Source organism: Octodon degus, unplaced genomic scaffold, assembly GCF_000260255.1.
Source record: "Octodon degus isolate 3935 unplaced genomic scaffold, OctDeg1.0 scaffold00165, whole genome shotgun sequence".
NCBI lineage: Eukaryota > Metazoa > Chordata > Mammalia > Rodentia > Octodontidae > Octodon > Octodon degus.
In genome coordinates this window covers 4,885,689-4,894,599 of record NW_004524741.1, presented here as the reverse complement: position 1 = coordinate 4,894,599, position 8,911 = coordinate 4,885,689, and the positions used below count along the sequence as shown (strand labels likewise).

Sequence of the window (8,911 nt, the reverse complement as noted above, 5' to 3'; positions counted from 1 at the left end):
TCGTAGTGATCCTCCTGTTTACAGACCCCTAAGTGCTGGGATTGCAGGTGTGTGCACCACGCTATCTCAATCGCTGTCTCAGCGCACCCCAGGGGCGGTCGGCACGGCTGTGTTGTACTTTTGATTGGTCTGCGCCCATGCAAAAGTCGGCCACATCGTCATGACAGCGAGTCAGCGTTGTGTGGGGATCCAAGCCCAGCTGGCGGCTCCTACACTGACTTCTGTCTTTTTCCTCTTAGTTAACCTGGAACTTCCACTTTTGTTTTTCCGGATGTGCTAGGCTTCCCCAATCAGCACCTGTTATGACACAGTACTCCCATGCAGATTCCACTTCGAGTCCAACCCCGTAAAAAACCAGCTCCCTCCCCAAGGGTCCTTGCTTCTCTTTGGCAGTCCTCCTGAGGTGCTGAGTAAGAAAAGATTTCTTTACTCCTGCTTCTCTTTTGCACCAAAGAAAGGAATCTTATGGTTTTCAAATTAGTTGTTCGGATTACCAGATAAGCATGCAAACTTGGTCAAAAAAGAATTAAAAAGAAGAGAGAGAAAAAATTAAGCATTAACTGTTCCTTTCAATAGACTATCAGAGATCAGCAGTACAATTATCCAAGCTATCCTATATATATTTTTTTCTTTCTTTTCTCCTTTTACGCATCCCAATTGTTCCTTCCCTTTGAAGTTTCTTTTCCTTTTACAGTATCTATTGTACCTTTCAGAATTTTCTTTTGAAGAAGTGCTTGCAGACTCTCACACATGTGTGCAAAGATCTCAGTGGTTGCTTGTGTTCCAGCTGGCTACACTGGAAGCACAATTCATCCTTTTTTTCAGTCCCAGGCATCAATTCCAGGGCACCCAGATGCCAGGTGAGCATCTTACTAAATGATCCCCTTCCCCAGCTTTTTACCATTCAATTTTGATGCGCTATGATTTTGAAGCTTACATGCCAACTCGGCTGAGTCATAGTGCCCAATAATCTGGTCAAACTAGTCTAGATATTGCTGTGAAGGTACTTTGTACATATGACGAATATTTCTAACCAGTTCACTTTAACTGAAAGAAATTATTACTAAAATTATTGGTCAGCCTCTTGCAGTTGAAAGCCTTAAGAGCATGGTTTATTGGAAAAGTTGAAGTCCTGCTTGAATTTCTGAGTTTTCAGTTTACTGACCTGCTGTACGAATTTCACATTTACCAGCCTCCACAATTGTGTGAGCTAATTCATGAAATGTGTATATGTTTTCATGTATATGTACATACTATTGGCTTCGTCCCTCTGGAGAGACTTTACTGATACATGTGCCAAATATTGATCTCTCTTGGCCAACTATATAATTTAATTTGACAACATATTTTAGTTTATTCACTCATTCACTAATGCATTAATTCAATGAGTAAATATTTTTGTATTCATTTTGTATCATATATAATGCTGATAATTTGATTACATAAAAAATAAGCCTCACAGAGCTTCTAAGAGAGACAGCAGGGAAGTCATGGCCATGACCTGCCACACAGTAAGAGATCCACAGAATAAGAGGTTCTGAAACAATGGCTAAAGATGGTCAAGGACTGCTTCCAAGAGGACATTTTTTTTATTCATTGGTTGATTTACTTATTTATTTGTACAAGGGATCAAACACACAACTTTGCATTTGCCAGGCGGGTGCTGTGTTGCTGAGCTATATCCCCAGCCCAAGAGGAAATATTTTTAATAAAAGACAGTTATAATCTCTGCCAAAATGATTTGGAAAGGGCAAAGTTACTTTAAATAGTCCTTAATCCCTTAAAGCCCAGTCTGTAACATCCTCCGCATAGTACACCATAACTAAACTACAGTACTTTCCTGTTTGGGAAAAAAAATAATAACCACCACCACAACAAAAGTCATATGTAAGAAGTAACAAGAATATAAGAAAGGGGAATGAAGTTTTCTCATATTTGTCTTTCAAGTATTTTTATTACTGAAGACTAATTCAGCTTCCTTTTCTTTTCCTTGCAGATACTGATGCCTTTGTAAACTCTGAGAATTCTGATTTCTTTTTATCTAATTTAATGCTGTCCAGGTCAGAATTCAGCATATGAAATTAACTTTATTCTTAGATATTTTTATGAAATCAAAAGTTGGGCGGGCCTGATACTCAGTGGACTAAAGTGCCTGCTTAGGTAGAGCCCAGTGGCTGTAGTTCAATCCCAGGCATGCTGTGTCAGCCCCACCCTCAGGGCACCCTGTAATCCCAGTGCTTGGGAGGCTGAAAACAGGAGGATCTCTATGAGTCCAAACAGACCATCAAGTGGTAAAGCACACATTTGACATCTTACCCTTGGATCTCCATAATATATCCTAGTGAGATCCTGTAGACCCTGTTCTAAATACAAAAAAGAAAAGAAAAGAAAAAGAAAAAAGAAAGAAAAAAAAAAGAAAAAGAAAAGAAAAGAAATCACAAGTTAAGTTTCCATCTTGTACTGTCATGTGATAAAACTACAGAGCAAAAACATAAGAAATCGAAACAAAAGAGCCCTTGCTTTGTTGATGGGAGTCATTAGGCCTAGGAGTTTAGTTTTGACTTCTGAGTATGAGAAAGCTGCACTGAACTTATCATTTTTGTTGTTGTCAAAAAATATTTCAGCACTGCTCTGTATTTAGTTGTTTGTATTTACAAATGAGAAACTGGAGGCAGGAGAGTTGGGAGATTTTATTCCACCAGTCAGCAGAGCCATCGAGGGCCCACAGGAAATATGAGCTGCAGGTAATGTGGAGTACTCTTCTTAAGTGAGAGAGCGACCTTATGGAAAGGCAAACTTGAAATTAAAAGCTATAATTAACTTTCTAAGATGGAAGCTTGTTATGTCTTATTCATTATGGGATAATGAAAATGTTCTCTTATAACTCTAAGCAATAAGCACAGGAAAGTAGAGTATAAATAGAATCCTCAGTCAGTTGTGCTTATGTAATGAAATCATGCTGCTGGTACTACTGCTATTGTGACATGTACCACTAGGATAACTGCACTAATGCAGTACGCATGGCTGTTTTAATGAATATGTATTAATGTATTCTTCTCTAAAGAGACTCTGAGTCATCCAGAAAAATGTAAAATTTTTAAAAAATACAAGACTCCTTGTAGTTCACTTCTCCAGTTCATAGGAAGCAGGCACATTTTTGTTTAGGTGATGGAGCTGGAAGCGTGGACAGGAATAATAATATGAGATGGTAGCTCAAAGCAGACTTCGAAGGATGAGAAGCTGATGGAGGTGGGAGGGTGGAATGCACAGCTACAGCCATCTCTGCCTGGCTTGGCCCTCCTGGACGACCCTCTCCTGTCTGTTCTTTATCTGCAGTACAAAAGAAAAAGATCTTGATTGGGTAGTGTTCAGGGTTCTCTGAAGCTCCTGCTCCCTCTGATTGTGTACTGATGTGATTTGAGCCTACTGGGGTCACGAAAGATACCCACTCTGTGGCCATGACCTGCAGGGCCACCTCCAGGCAAGCATTGTTGGATGACAGGCTCAGCACTGTGGTTCCCTTCCCATCTCTGCAGTAGCGACCATTCCTTCTCCAGAATTTCTCTTCCCTCTCTGGGAAGATTGCCTAGACACTGCTCCCAACATACGGTGGAATCAAAAAGCAATGTGAAATCTGGCAGAATAGAGTTCAAATCCTGTTTTTCCCTACTGATGTGTGCCTGTCACTGTTCAATTTTGTTATCTGTGTGACTTGAGGCTCTTTTGAAGCCTCAGTTTCTTCATCCATAAAATAGATATAGTGTCTATTTTACTTTTAATTTGTATGGCTCTAATAGACAAGATAAGTCGAATGAGACAGCCTTATAGAATACCGAGAGCAGAGATGGTGAATCTTTCAGAGCTCTAAGTGATATGGACAGCCTGGGGTGGTATGTGTGTCAAAGTTTCAGCGCCACTGACCTAGCACATAAGAATTTTTAAAAAAATTTACTTCCTTTCCTACTTTCTCCACATGTTGTACTATATTCATGCTTAAATATAAGGATATGGCACCCCAAATGTCAAATTTTAGAGATCGTCAGGTCGTGAAGCATGCCCTTGACTTCTTGCCCTTGGAGCTCCAGTACATAGCCGGTTACATAATCTGCTTAAACAGCAGGTCCAAACTTAAAGTGTGCCAGCAATTCTCTTTGTAATGGGCAAGAAGGTGGGACTTATGCCAGAAACCCACTAAGGATGGACTGGACAGGGTAAACAGCAGGATGCAGGCACTTTGTACAAGTCTGGCATCCACATTTGTCCCATACCTGTGCATTGAAAGAGCAAAAATGGAACTCAGAGATCTTTGCAATGTGAGTAGCAGTGAAAGTCTAATGGGCGCTGATGTAGTGCTCAGATGGACCACAAGGAGCTAGGGGAAGCTGAATTGCTGCAGAGAGAAAGGAGGCAACAGCCACATGGAGGACCAAGCCCAGGACTGAGAGGTAAGGTGTAGTTAAAAAATAGTATGGTGATTCTTTTTTTGTACATTTAAGGAAGTGGTGTAGCAACTTATTCTCTGAATGCAAACTTTCTATAAATAACGTTATTGTTTTCTGCCAAAATTGGAATGTTCTACAAAAATAAAAGTTCTTTTGGGGGGACATCAATAGTTGTTCATTGGCTAGAAAATCACAGTCAAATAATATAAACGTTCCTAGCTGATAGCATCTGAAAATCACAAAACACACTTCTATTTGGGAATACATTGACCAACTTTTCTTGGAAGGAGTCTCTTGTAGATTGCAAATGGCCGGAGGTCAAAGGCTCTGGTGCTACTGTCTCCTAGGCTGATTCTCCATGCCCTAGACCCCCATCTCCACTCCTTTACAGCTTCCATTTCTTTTGCTTTTAACTTAATTATTAAGAAAATGCACTATGTTAAGAATGTGGTGAGGAAAGAAAAGACTGTTTTATTTAGCATTTACGGTTCCACAATCGTCGTTTTATGGAGAAGAAATGTAATACAGAGATACTGTGCACCTCTTAACACTGCACTGTAATGACTATTAGAAAGACAAACCAAGCTACCACTCAGAGAATCAAGAGTGATTTTAAATGTGCTGCCAATTTATGCAGATGCCAAACACAAAGACAGATCTGGAGGATGTAAAAATTAGGCAGATGTGATGCTGGCTTTGTGGTCTCCAATAATAATTGGGGGTAAAAAACTAGGTCTGTGTTGTTCACAAGGTAGGAGCTCTGAACTGTAGGCTTTGTGAAGGAGCCACCATGACTCAGTGAAGCGAGGGGCAGAAGGATGCTAACCTTGCCGCCACACTTACTGCCTGAGGGCTTCTTCCCTTCCTCTTCCCTGAGTCTGGGGTTTTGTGGACCAGTGGCCAAAAACATGGAATGACTCTGGGATCCACTGGCAAAGCATCCACCATGGCTCGTCTCCTGCTGCCTCGCAGAACATGTCTGTCATGGCAGCCACACCCAGTCTCAGTAGTCTCAATCACGGATTCAGCACACCCTGAGTGTGGGGCCAGCAAGGCACAATGCCGGGGATCGAACCCCCAGCCTCTACGTGCGCCTAAGCAGGCACTTTAATCCACTGAGGTATTTAATTTTCAATTCTAATATAGCATAGCTATAGAAGTCTTACTGTGAATGAATGTGAGCTTGTGCTTTCACATTGCATGCCTTGGGAATTTCTGACTTTAATTCTCTAAAATAAAAGGCAGGTATCATTTGTAGGCACAGTGTATAAGGAATCCAGGATAAGTCAGGAACTATATAATTAAGCGAAGCTATCCAAATGAAACACTGGAATCATTGCTGTTCTAAGCTACATGCATATTCTCCCGTTAGTAACTATGTGCTGACGCTTTGGTGCCAAGGTGAGTAGGCACTACCACAAGTCAGCCGGAGTCTGAGCTCTTGTTCTAAACCAGTGTGATGAAATAGTTCTGAAGGAGACAGATGTTCCTGTGGTCAGACTTTGGCATGCACACAGAAGCCATCAAGCCCGATCAGCTCCACAGCACCAGCTTTAAAAGGCAGGCAGGGAAATTGCAGGATCTTTTGTAAAAAAGCAAGAGTAGGTGGACCTACTTGATTAGGAAATCCTGATTTATGTTCCCTCCATGAAAGTATTAAAGATTTGGACTTTCCAGGGGATGGGGAGGGCTTTGAAAGGACCAGCTAGCCTCACAATATTCTGTTTTATTCCAGTAAGAGAAAGTTAACATAGGGGAAAAATGAAACAGGTGCAGTAGCAGGAGAATGAATATTTAAAGGTAAATTTAGAAAGTCAAATGCTGAAGGTGTTCAGGTTAGATTCACTGACTCAGAATGAGCCTGCTAATTACTTAATGTGCTTGGGATAGTTTTCAAATTGGTCATGCTTATATGAAGTTAGAGTGCAATGTTTTCCTTGGCTGCTATACACTTTCATCCCATATACTCTGATATGTCTAATGAGCAAGTACCTGAGGGATTTACGCACAGCAAAGGAAATAACACTGATGCACTTTGGAGAGACAGAATATGCCTCCAGAGACAGTGGCACACAGACTTCAGCCCCAGCCTAGCCCCCGCTCCTGGACACACTGCCCTAGGGGCAGTAGAAAGTAGCTTTGTATTAGTGAACGCTCTTTTAAAGTGAATACTCTGAAAGAATAAACAAGAGAGACAATACATTCTAGGGAGAAGGAAGGAAGGAAGGAAGGAAGGAAGGAAGGAAGGAAGGAAGGAAGGAAAGAAGATAGAAAAGATCACATACTAACCTGGCCCAATAGTAAAGCACATTTTAAAGAATTATTTAAACAGAACAAAAAAAAATGATAGAAAGTCCAGAAATAAATAGAAAATGCAGGCACACATAAAATTTCAGATATAAGAGAATATGTGTTACTTGATAAAGTTAATATCTCAGATGAATGTAAGGAAAGTGGACATTTTAATAAATGATACTGGATATCAAAATATCTCAGAAATACTAAGTGGTATTTATACCATACACTGAACTTCCAGGATATATTCCACACAGAACAAAAATTTAGACGTTAAAAGAGGAGAAATTCTAAAATAATGGAAAGTGATAATGTGAATTTTTTATGACTAGAAACTAGAATTTATTTTTAAAACTTATTCCTAAGACTAAAAGTTATTTTAAAATGTACTTAGGCCAAAAAAAGATAAACCACACCAAAAAATAATTGACACTTTAAAGAACACATTTGCTTTTCATATAACAAAAGCCTAATCTCTCTAATATATAAAGAGCTTCTAAAAGTGTACAAGAAAAAAAAATCCAACAGAAAAATTAACAAAAGTACACCAATAGTTAATAGAGAAATAAAATGACTCATGAATATAAAGAAATAGCTGGCTCATCCATTGTAAAATTCATGCAAAAAACTCCCCAAAAAACAAAAAACAAAAAACAAAAAATGATACTGAAGCTCAACTCCCAATAATGAAAACCCAAGTGCTCTGTGTGGCCCAACTGCAGAGGTGTAAATTCTGTAACGTATTGTTGATGGAATAGCAGATTATGGATGAATCCTCTATTGATCAATTTGAAGTTTCTATTAAAATTAAAAATGAGTATTATTCATGTCCATGCAGAACAAGCAATTCCATTCCTCAGTGTCTACATGTACTTTCCACTCTGTGCCTGAAAAAGTCAACCTAAAGAAGTGAGCATTTATTTTGGCTCACAATTTCGAGGCTTCCCTCCACGGAGCACTGGCTCCATTGCTGGGGGCCTGTGGAAAGGCTGAAAAAGAAGTACAGAGGGTGTGGCCAAGCAAAGGTGCTCATCCTACGCCATCTAAGAAAGAAAAGTGCGAGAGGCAAGGGCGAGAGGCAAGACCTACCCTGCAGAGATGGGCCAGAGCGACTTCTTCCTCCAACTCTGTTCCACCTCCTAAAGTTTCAACCACTATCCAAAGCACCAAACCTGGAAGAATAAGCATTTAAGGCACATTCTAGGTCTAAACTTGACCAAGAGCAGCCATGTTCCAGTGAGACCACTTGAATACATTTATATATGAATATGAACTCTATGCAGCTGTGTACTTAAGAAAGAAAACATAAACAGGGAGTTTTATGATTTGTAAGAAACAAACAGTGCAGTCTAATGTACAGCATTCCTTATGTGTGTGTGATGGTGTTAATAGACAAGAACTTATAAGTAGTACTTATATTTATTGCTTTATCAAGAAAGAAACTGAATATCTAATATATTTCTATGAGTAGCTACTGAGGTTATGAAAGGATGGATCTGACTTATCTAAAGGAATGAGTTTGCAAACTGTTGTAGTGCAGGGCTGGAGATGGTTGGGGGAGGTCATAGAACCGACCAGCATCAGTAGCCCACTGGATACCAGGCACACAGATTTGGCCCAGGGTTTTATCCCAGCGCTCTCTCTCTCCAGCAGAACTGACCAGCTCTTGGGCTGCAAGAGAACTGTGTATTCCAAGACCAAAGATAAGAGTTAGAGGAAGATAAAGAAGATTTGGGCTAAGTCTTGACCTCAAGTCCTCTGAGTCCTTCTCTTTTTTTTTTTTTTAATTGTCCAAACCATATTAGCATACACCTTTTCAATGAACTAAGAGAAATATACATTTTGGGTATTATTTACTCTTTTGTCTTCTCACATTTGGGAAATAATCACGTTCTTGTACATGTGCATCTGGTTTGTTTCACTTATGAGTATGGTCTCAAGTCGTATCCATTTACCTATGAAATTCTCTAGTTAATTCTTCTTTATAACTAAGTAGTACTCTACTGTATCAAAAGACCACATATTTTTAACCAAACCTTGGTTGATGGGCATTTGGGTTGTCACTAAAACCTAATTTTTTATAAATTACGCTGACAGAAATATGAATATGGATATATATGGAGATACAGATACAGATACATAGACATAGACATAGACATAGACATAGACATAGA

At 39.6% G+C, this 8,911-nt stretch overlaps 1 pseudogene across 1 annotated transcript in view; it reads left to right on the top strand.

Moving 5' to 3' along the window:
• The first annotated feature begins 4,357 nt into the window (after positions 1-4,357).
• Positions 4,358-8,911, top strand: part of LOC101579112 — a 20,922-nt pseudogene continuing 16,368 nt past the window's right edge. The window contains exon 1 of the transcript XR_192812.1: positions 4,358-4,445. The product of XR_192812.1 is annotated as a nuclease-sensitive element-binding protein 1 pseudogene (transcript). The remainder of the gene's footprint in view (positions 4,446-8,911) is intronic.